The following is a 9,090-nucleotide window of genomic DNA, read 5'->3' as shown; positions in this document are numbered from 1 at the left end:
CCTTGTCTGCTTCAGATCACGTTCAAATATCATGGAATGGTTTTGAATGGTCTCTTCTGGATCCACCTGGTGTACCAGACCAAAAATTGCAGTCGCACTACATTCCAAAGGCGACAGATCATGTTCAGTGCTTTTCCAGCCCCATGTAGTCCTTAGAGAGGGTTGAATCGTCCGAGGAATGTTAATGGTCTCAAAGGTCATAAAGAACTTCATTCTGTTGCACACTGCACTACAAACTGCCGTTTTCGATCGCGAAATGAGCCCTTTACGGCACTTAGTCAGACCATTTCGTGTGGATTTTGAGCGGTGGTGTGGCCGAAATATTTTCGTCGGACACCCATAAGAAAACAGTGTGATTTGAACGTTGGGTTCAAATGGCTCTGAGCACTATGGGACTTAACATCTGAGGCCATCAGTCCCCTAGAACTCAGAACTACTTAAACCTAACTAACCTAAGGACATCACACACATCCATGCCCGAGGCACGATTCGAACCTGCGACCAGTGTGGTCGCGCGGTTCCAGACAGTAGCGCCTAGAACTGCTCGGCCACCCCGGCGGGCTTTATTTCTTTTATCGGTTATAGTTTTCTGTAAGGCCGACTTTGTTAACTTGTCACACTGATAATGTATGCCACGACGTCCCATATGTTTACGTGAAATTACACATACAGCTTATGGCACAAACACAAAAATAATTTCTCATGAAAGCTAGGTGACAGTAGGTCGACAAAATACAAGAAAATGTTTCTATACTTGTGAATGTTACGCCGAGGGCGGACACACTAACTTTCTCTTGTTTCCTTCTGCATTGTTATTTAATACTGCAGGTACTTATCCAAGCGTTTCGCTTAATTAATTCCTCTCCCTGCTTTCTTTTCTTGGCACTGATCTCATTCTGCGTACTCCAGCACTTATTTTCCTGGCCTGTTTTTCATGTTTCCTGTTATCGGGGATTAACGCAGGTGGGTCACGTGGCACAAGAGGGCGCAATGCTCGCCTCATAATTGGGAGTACCGCAGACAGAAATCCATCCACCGTTCCTGACGGAGATATTGCAATGATTCCCTAAATCAATCTTGCCTCACAGAGGAGAGGATGAAGAACTCGAGAGGGAATAGGGAAGAAGTTGGATAACTGGAGATTCTTCAGATTGGCAGCAGTCTGTTCTGCCCTGACTAATTATTCTCTTACTAATCACTGGCCATTTTAAACACGCTGTAGAATAAATGACCCATCTACAAATAACATAAAATTGTTCTAGTCCATGATCACTGTCACTAGTCAATGCAATTTTCGTTCTTGATCGCTTTCTTATTCTTAAAAATTATATACCGTAACGCGTTTTGGCTTAAGTTATCATCAAAATCCCATTGAAAGCATATCAATAAACTCTATTTCCTCGAAGCCACATGTACAACGGTACCACAGACTAAACTATGGAACGGCTGTGCATGTGATTTTGACTTGATACAGTCTTGTCTCTGGTGCGGCTGCCGATGGCATTCTCATGACCTGCAGTGCCCTGACATTCTTTTAAATTCGGTTCTGAAGAGGGTTTAAGCTGAATCGCTGTGAAGTGTATAACTACAAAATAAATAAAAATGCAGTGAAGATGGAAAATTAAATAAAACAAATGCTTCCTGCAGCCTTCTACAAGCATTGTGCTCCTCATATGTACAGGTTCTCGTTGCTCCTATGTTTTCTAGTGCCACCTATCCACCTCTATTAGGTCGCCGACTCGATAGTTTCTTACCTCAACTTCCGTGGTCCATCTACGATCTGTTCGCCTGGATACGTGTCCTGTTCGTAATTTCATTTCTATTTTAATCATAATTACAGCCTACGATTCACTTTCGTTCTTCATGTATTTGTCTTTCTTTCACTTCTGTCATTTCAAAACAAAAATCTCTCCTTACTTCGATGGGTAATCCTCAGCTTTTGAATGGTTTTTCCGCAAAAAGTCACGTCTCGAAACTAGTAATGCGCATCGACTGTAAGCTTTCCGTTAAAAGCAAAGTCAGCTTTGTTGTACTAAGTCTTTTTAGTTCAATAAAAGCGTTTCAGGTATTTTTACTCCTCCGTTTATTCTTTCACTGTCGGTGTAATCACTGACCTCAAATGCGCTAAATGTAGAAACCCAACAAATGCTAAGATTTCATTGTTAATTTGAGTAACTTTCTTTGTGAAGCGTCCATTGAACATTATCTTACTCTCCTTGTATTCTATTTTGAACTATGTCTTTAAACTACGTCTATTATATTCTTCCATATGTTGTTTTATTTGTTTTGCAGTACAATGGTATTAGGCGAAAGAGTTCAGGTACGTTCCATTCACACACGTTCCTTCTCTTTCTCATTTTAGATTTCTGAAAATGTCGACTAGCAGACTGAAGAGTAGATTTCGTTATACTTTATCTCCTCGCCAGTTTTCTCTGACTGTAATGGAAGCTGTAGTAGCGGCGTATGTTTTTCATTAAATCAAATCACGCTGGTGAGCTAGAACATTATGGCAAGATGCCTAACGGCGTGTCGGTCCAACTCTGGAACCTAATACAGCAGCGATTCAGCATACCATGGTTTCGCAAGTCTTTGGAAAGTTTTCAGAGATATGTGGACGCAAATGGCTATGCCCATGTCACGCGTCTCCCGTAAATTACGGGAGAAGAGTTTTCTGACAGGGAGTTGGCGACCAATAGCATTCCAGACGTGTACCGTGAGATTTAGAGCACGTCGATTTGGTGACCTAGGCATCAAATTGAGTTCATTATCTTGCTCCTCAAATCACGGTAGCACAATTCTGACCTTATGAGACAGACAGTTGCCTGCTGGAATATGCCATAACCGACAGGGAATACATCAAGCACAAATGGATGCAGGTGGGCCGCAATAATGCCCACGGCTGTCACAGTGGCTTCCATATCTAGTACAGGTCCCACAGAATCCCAGTTGGATGTCCGCACAGCAGAAGACTGTTTCCATCAGTATTGTCACTGAGCGGGTTCGGCACAGGCTGAAATGTTGCCAGATTTACCCCCTCTCCCTGCTCCATATGATGTCATCAATGACATCGTGCATTGTGGTCCGATTACTCCTCCACAACCCCTCTGACGTAACAGTCGAAATTTGTATGGATGGAATAGCAAGACAATGAAAAATTGGCAGGAAATTTCAAGTAACCAAGATGGGCAATTGTTCTTTACGTCGAAAATCCAGAATGGTGGAACTAGGTCACTTGGACCAAGTATAAAATCCAAGATATCTACGTGTCCTACTGGTTGTTCCCTCAGTCCTGTAACACGAGAATCGAAGATGGCACAGCATGCATGGTTGCCAGATCATTGGTGCAAAGCTTAAAATCATGTCACAAATTTAAGATGGGGGTAAATTCCAATAATCTCCTTGTGCTGTTTAAACATTCGGTAATCGAAGTTTAGAACCAAAGAGCTGACTTGCTTTAATTTTAAATGTTAACACCACTGCTGTGATAGGAATGTTTAACGTATTTGTTTAAAAAATCCGGGAGGCCACTTCCGCAGTCACGAAGTATGACACCTTCGCACTGTGCCAGTCCGCGCAATCAACCCTGCAGCACTCATTCGTCTGTGGTAACAGAGCTAAGATCAACCACCACCGGTCGCGACTGCTGCATGCCCGTACACTCAGGTTGCACACCTAGACACTGCTCGCAGCTGTCACCAGCCGCATCCGTGCGCCGATTGCTTCCTGAGGCCATCAATGAATTAATGCCTCTGAATGGTGATGAATGTTGGAGCCATTGATTACCATCTGTACTGCACTCATGGCATGTGCCATATTTCGATGGCTGCTCTAGCATCCCGTCCCCCTACTAGTCCTGCAATAACCGCTGGTGGGCTCATCCCCTGCGGCCATGACAATAACTGTATAGTATGTTGGTCCCTATCGACGGCACAAAGTGACACACCATGTTGTTATCCATCAGCCAACATGCTAGAGTTCCAGGACTGTAGATATAGTCCTTTTGGAATCACAGGATATTTGTAGGTTTTTCCTAACAAACATACAAACCCACTTAGAGACACAAACATGTTTCATCCTTATACCATTATCCTGACAGCTGAAACCCATGCTAATATGTCTAAACATGTTATTCACTCAGCAAGAATACACCATACAAAACCACTTAGAATTTTAAGACACATTATTTCTTCCATATTTTCTCCCTATAGGATCTTCATCGACCTGTAATACATTCAATCTGCTATTTAGAGCTGACCGACATTCCTAAATACTATTTCAACCAGAAACTGGCTCACTAGGGAAGTGACGAGCTACTTTCCACAGTCAGGGTTTCACAAACAATTGAAGATAATTCCTCCAGTTATCAGTGTAGCTAAAAATCCTACAGTAGGGAAATACGCGATGAAAGTTCATGAGGATTTTTGATCAGTGAGGCATATTTGGTAAGAGTGTGCTAGTTGTAATAGTATACTACATTCAATCCAAAGTTTCAAACTCCAAATGCACCGCCCCCCTCCCCCCAACTACATTGTGCACATGCTTCTCTCCCTATAAAAACCCGTGTATATTAATGTGCTGATATGATCTTCCCCATGAGTGAATGGAAAAACACCATCATCACAAGCACTTTGTCGTAACTGACTGATCTGAGCATACTGCAGACAAACAGAATAAAAATGGCTCACTGCAGCCAGACAATGTATGTTCGATTATTGTAGGTCCATTAAATTCTAGCACGACAACTGTCCTCTGGTCCCTGCTAATGCATCTAAATGGAATTCGATATAAAAATGTATATATTCACATTCGTGCCACACACGTATCTCGGAACAGGTCACGTTTTTCGGACCTATCTGCTAAGGATCCCATACACCAAAACTCCAGTGTAGCTTTTTAGATAGCCAAATGCGAAATTTCGCGAAAACGTTAAGACAAGCCTGGAAACGAATGCAAAAACCCATAATCAGAAGGCCCCTTAGCGCCAAGAGAGTTATAAGCTGTCTGAGTATTGTGTGGGTGCCAGTAGGTAGTATCACAAGCCCACACACTCCAAAGGGTGAAACAAAGAAATACGTCACCCGGTACCACAGTACATATGAGGTTATTGAGATGATCTCGATAGTGAATGATAAACTGCAGTTACCAATGTGAATAATGTCGTACATGACGGACATGAATATATATGGGGCAGTCAAATGAAGAAGGGACAGATGGTAAAAAGTAAGTGAACTATGTTTTAATTGAAAAGTAATGGCCATAACTGTTGTTGTATTTAGTGCACTGTTAGGCTAAGTGATCAACGCTTTCAGGGAAAAATGTTTGCAGTTGCCTACAAAACCATGATTCTACCAAGGAGTGCACCTCTTTGTCTGAAGCAAAGAGACAGCAATGAAAGTCTTTCTTCTGGGCTCCAAAACAATGGATTCGCATGGTGAGAGATCAGGAGCGTATGGAGGATGTGTAAGGGCATTCCAGTGAAACTTCTGTAGCACAGCCGAAACAACCTTGACAACTATTATGGCGATTGCTTTCGAAATAATAAAAAGTTGACTTTCTTTTTTTCGTCTCTCTCGTTTTCGTTTGCCTCCCGCTTATACTTTTAGGAGCGCACCAGATTTACTATCACCAATACCGCCGGCAGTCACTAGGATGGTGGGCGGGGATAGAAATGAGAAGCAGAAACCAGGCATACCCGCATAGGCTACACAAACACGTTACTCTCTGCATTAACATCACGAAAGTCTGAGTATATTGATATTTTTGTGGAAGGGCTATATTTATTGCGCTGCGTACCACAGAAATACAGGTGTATGGAGCTTATACGAACTATGAGGGAAACAGTTGTGGTATTTTGGGTGCTAATGTGAAGAGAAAGTAACCATAACCGATCACTGGTTAATTTTGAGATGTCATTTGTACGAAGGTCATTCAGATTAACTTATTATGTTGCCACGATAATTCAGGTGTTTGTTGTGTTTACAGGGAAACGACAGTTGACGGGAATAGAGTTTTGTTTATTTTTGTTGTGAGTATTGATCAAATGGTTCAAATGGCTCTGAGCACTATGGGACTCAACTGCTGAGGTCATTAGTCCCCTAGAACTTAGAACTAGTTAAACCTAAGTAACCTAAGGACATCACAAACATCCATGCCCGAGGCAGGATTCGAACCTGCGACCGTAGCGGTCTTGCGGTTCCAGACTGCAGCGCCTTTAACCGCACGGCCACTTCGGCCGGCCTGTGTGTATTGTTTATAGACGACAGACCGAGGAAACTGACCTTACATTCTGCTGTAGTGCATTGATGGGGACGTAGTTGATTGATAGCGTGGTGCCTTTAACAAATTTTTGTGATGTTTAGTAAGGGATTTTCACACTTTTCAGCACATTGAGGACTTCTGAGAAGTGACTGGAGACGGCTGTGGTTATGCAGATAGGACAGTGTGGATTATCGGAACCATTTCTGAGTAATGAACGCCTTAATCAGTATTTAGAAACAGCTGGGTGTTGTTTTGTGTCCCTTTTTTTTTTTATTTATCATGTTACCATGATGGAGTTTTGTTTTGTACGTTTAGATGTATATCTGACATGATATTTGCTATGTCCTGGCACATAGCACTCCAACTTAACAGTACTGCGCCACAGATTACATAGGTCCGAGCGCGTAGGGACCACGAAAATGCAAGCAAACCAGAATGCTTCAGTACGGCAATGAAATTAGCAAACCATGTTTTGGAGATCATCTCCAGACACCACCACTACGACACAGTACACTTGCCTTGCCGACAGAAGGCAGCAGCATCGCTCTTAGGAGGCGCAGGCAGCACAGACCTTTTTACTTCCGCCACATCACGTGGCCGTAAATAGTTAGCAAGTAATTCTTCCGCCGGCCGGTACTCAAGCTGTCGGCCCGGCTCGTATCCTGCAGCCAGCCATCCTGACAGCCAGCGAGTCGATATGGGATCGCTGCCTTCCGGAACTACATGGCGGCGCCATCGAGTGCCCATCCTGGCAACGAAGAAACTTTGTTTCTCTACGCTCGGGGCCTCCCAGGCTTTGATGTCTCGGCTCGTATTGTCACTGTGTTAGAGACAGTCGTCTCACAGTGCGGTCGTTAAGACTATCATATAGTTTGCAACTTAGCCATTCCCGGGAAACAAACTTCGACTTCAAGTACCTCCAGAGTGTAATAAGAGGGACGGAGTGATCGACCATTTTTTTGCGTTCTTGTGAATTTATGCTCCAGGACAGAGGACTGATTTTTTGTTACTGGCAATAAACTTATCGATAATTGTCCACCTGGGAGCTAGTTTCTCTGCGCACTGAATCTGGCATGAGTCACTTCAATGCTTGATTTGCTATACGTCCATGGTTAGGATTGGCTTCTCGTAGCCTACCATCTTTGACAATGAAATTATTGTATTTGTACGACGCGAGTCTACAGAGTATATTCTGTATACGATCCAGTGGTATCTATCGTAACCTACGGGGACAGAACGGTTGAGGCTGCAGGGTAGCGGCATATTGATGAACGATACGACTTTTGACATTTCGCGGCCAACTTTTCGTCTATCAGCAACCCTAACAGGGGCTATGATTCTAAACATAACGTATTAGCCACTGTACTGGTTTTACAAACCCTTTGATACAGATCCTATCCAAAACCTGACCTTGTCTGAACAGTACCTCGGAAACCTACTTCTTTAACTCTCTGGACGAGTTGATAGCAGCGCAGAAGTGGGCATATTAGTGCAGAACAAATGCTGGAACATGTGCAACAATATCGCAGAAATTACAATCACAAAATCGAGGCAACAGGCATTTCAACGGCAAGTACCATCTGTATTTCGACTCTCGTATGTTGAACCTGCATCTACTTACGACAGAAAATCATCCACCCTCCTGAATTCACTGTACACCACCTACTGACCGAATGGATCACCCATAACAATGAAACAGTCATTAAATACACAAGTCATCGAGCTGGACTGGGTTTACCAGGTTGTGAGTCCATGGATTGGACCTTCTGAAAAGGGGAGGAATGTTATGCCACAAACTCTCAAAATCGGTATCCGCAACTTGGGTCCATGTGTACAAGAAAACACTGGAAAGGAGCTGAGCTGACATGACATGACGAAAATCTTAAGCAAGTTGGACACCACACGTCTAAGAGCTGCCGCTGCTACCGGGGCTGGAATACTGTCTATACCGCATGGTACAGAGGCCAGACCGCCGCAGTAGTAGTGACCTGGATTATGCCATACCTAGGCCTGATACTGTGCTGGTTCCATGGTCGACAATGACTTCCTGTTACAACAGGGCAGGGTCGAGCAGCGACAGATACCTGTCACTCAAAAATGGTTCAAATGGCTCTGAGTACTATGGGACTTAACATCTCAGGTCATCATCAGTCCCCTAGAACTTAGAACTACTTAAACCTAACTAACCTAAGGACTTCACACACATCCATGCCGAGGCAGGATTCGGGCCTGCGACCGTAGCAGTCGCGCAGTTCCAGACTGAAGCGCCTAGAACCGCTCGGCCGCACCAGCCGGCACCGCTCACTCCGATCACGCAGTAAATGTCGTTGGCCGCAGCGTACTCCGAGAAAAACGCCAAGTCACTCGTCGACCGAATGACATTCATCCAGCGTGAACTGCTATTAGACGCTACTCCGCTAGCCAGTGGCCTACAGGCTGTACCTAGTCCTGATAGTGCCGGGAGCTGAACTGGTGCCTTCGAGCTGGCTGACCCCAGAAGAATCTAGGACGCCACCGGGGGTCCCTGGTTCGCCGATCGTGCCTGAGGTCGCCTCGTTCATGACATAATACCACCGGCTGTTTGATTTCTAGCTTCCACGTCTTCACTTGTGAAGAGCCGCTAGTACTGTTTCGGTCGTAAAACTGAAGCGGCCTCCATTGCTTTAAGACTGGTCCGACATTGGACTGAAAAACATGACAGGAAGTGTTTCAAGAGCAGCGCAGGCACTACCTTAATTCAACTAACGACAGCAGCCGGCCGTTGTGGCTGAGCGGTTCTAGGCGCTTCAGTCCGGAACCACGCTGCTGCTACGGTCGCAGGTTCGAATCCTG

The sequence above is a fragment of the Schistocerca nitens genome, chromosome 3 (assembly GCF_023898315.1).
Source record: "Schistocerca nitens isolate TAMUIC-IGC-003100 chromosome 3, iqSchNite1.1, whole genome shotgun sequence".
In the NCBI taxonomy this organism is placed as follows: domain Eukaryota; kingdom Metazoa; phylum Arthropoda; class Insecta; order Orthoptera; family Acrididae; genus Schistocerca; species Schistocerca nitens.
Note: the sequence above shows the minus strand (reverse complement) of the source record.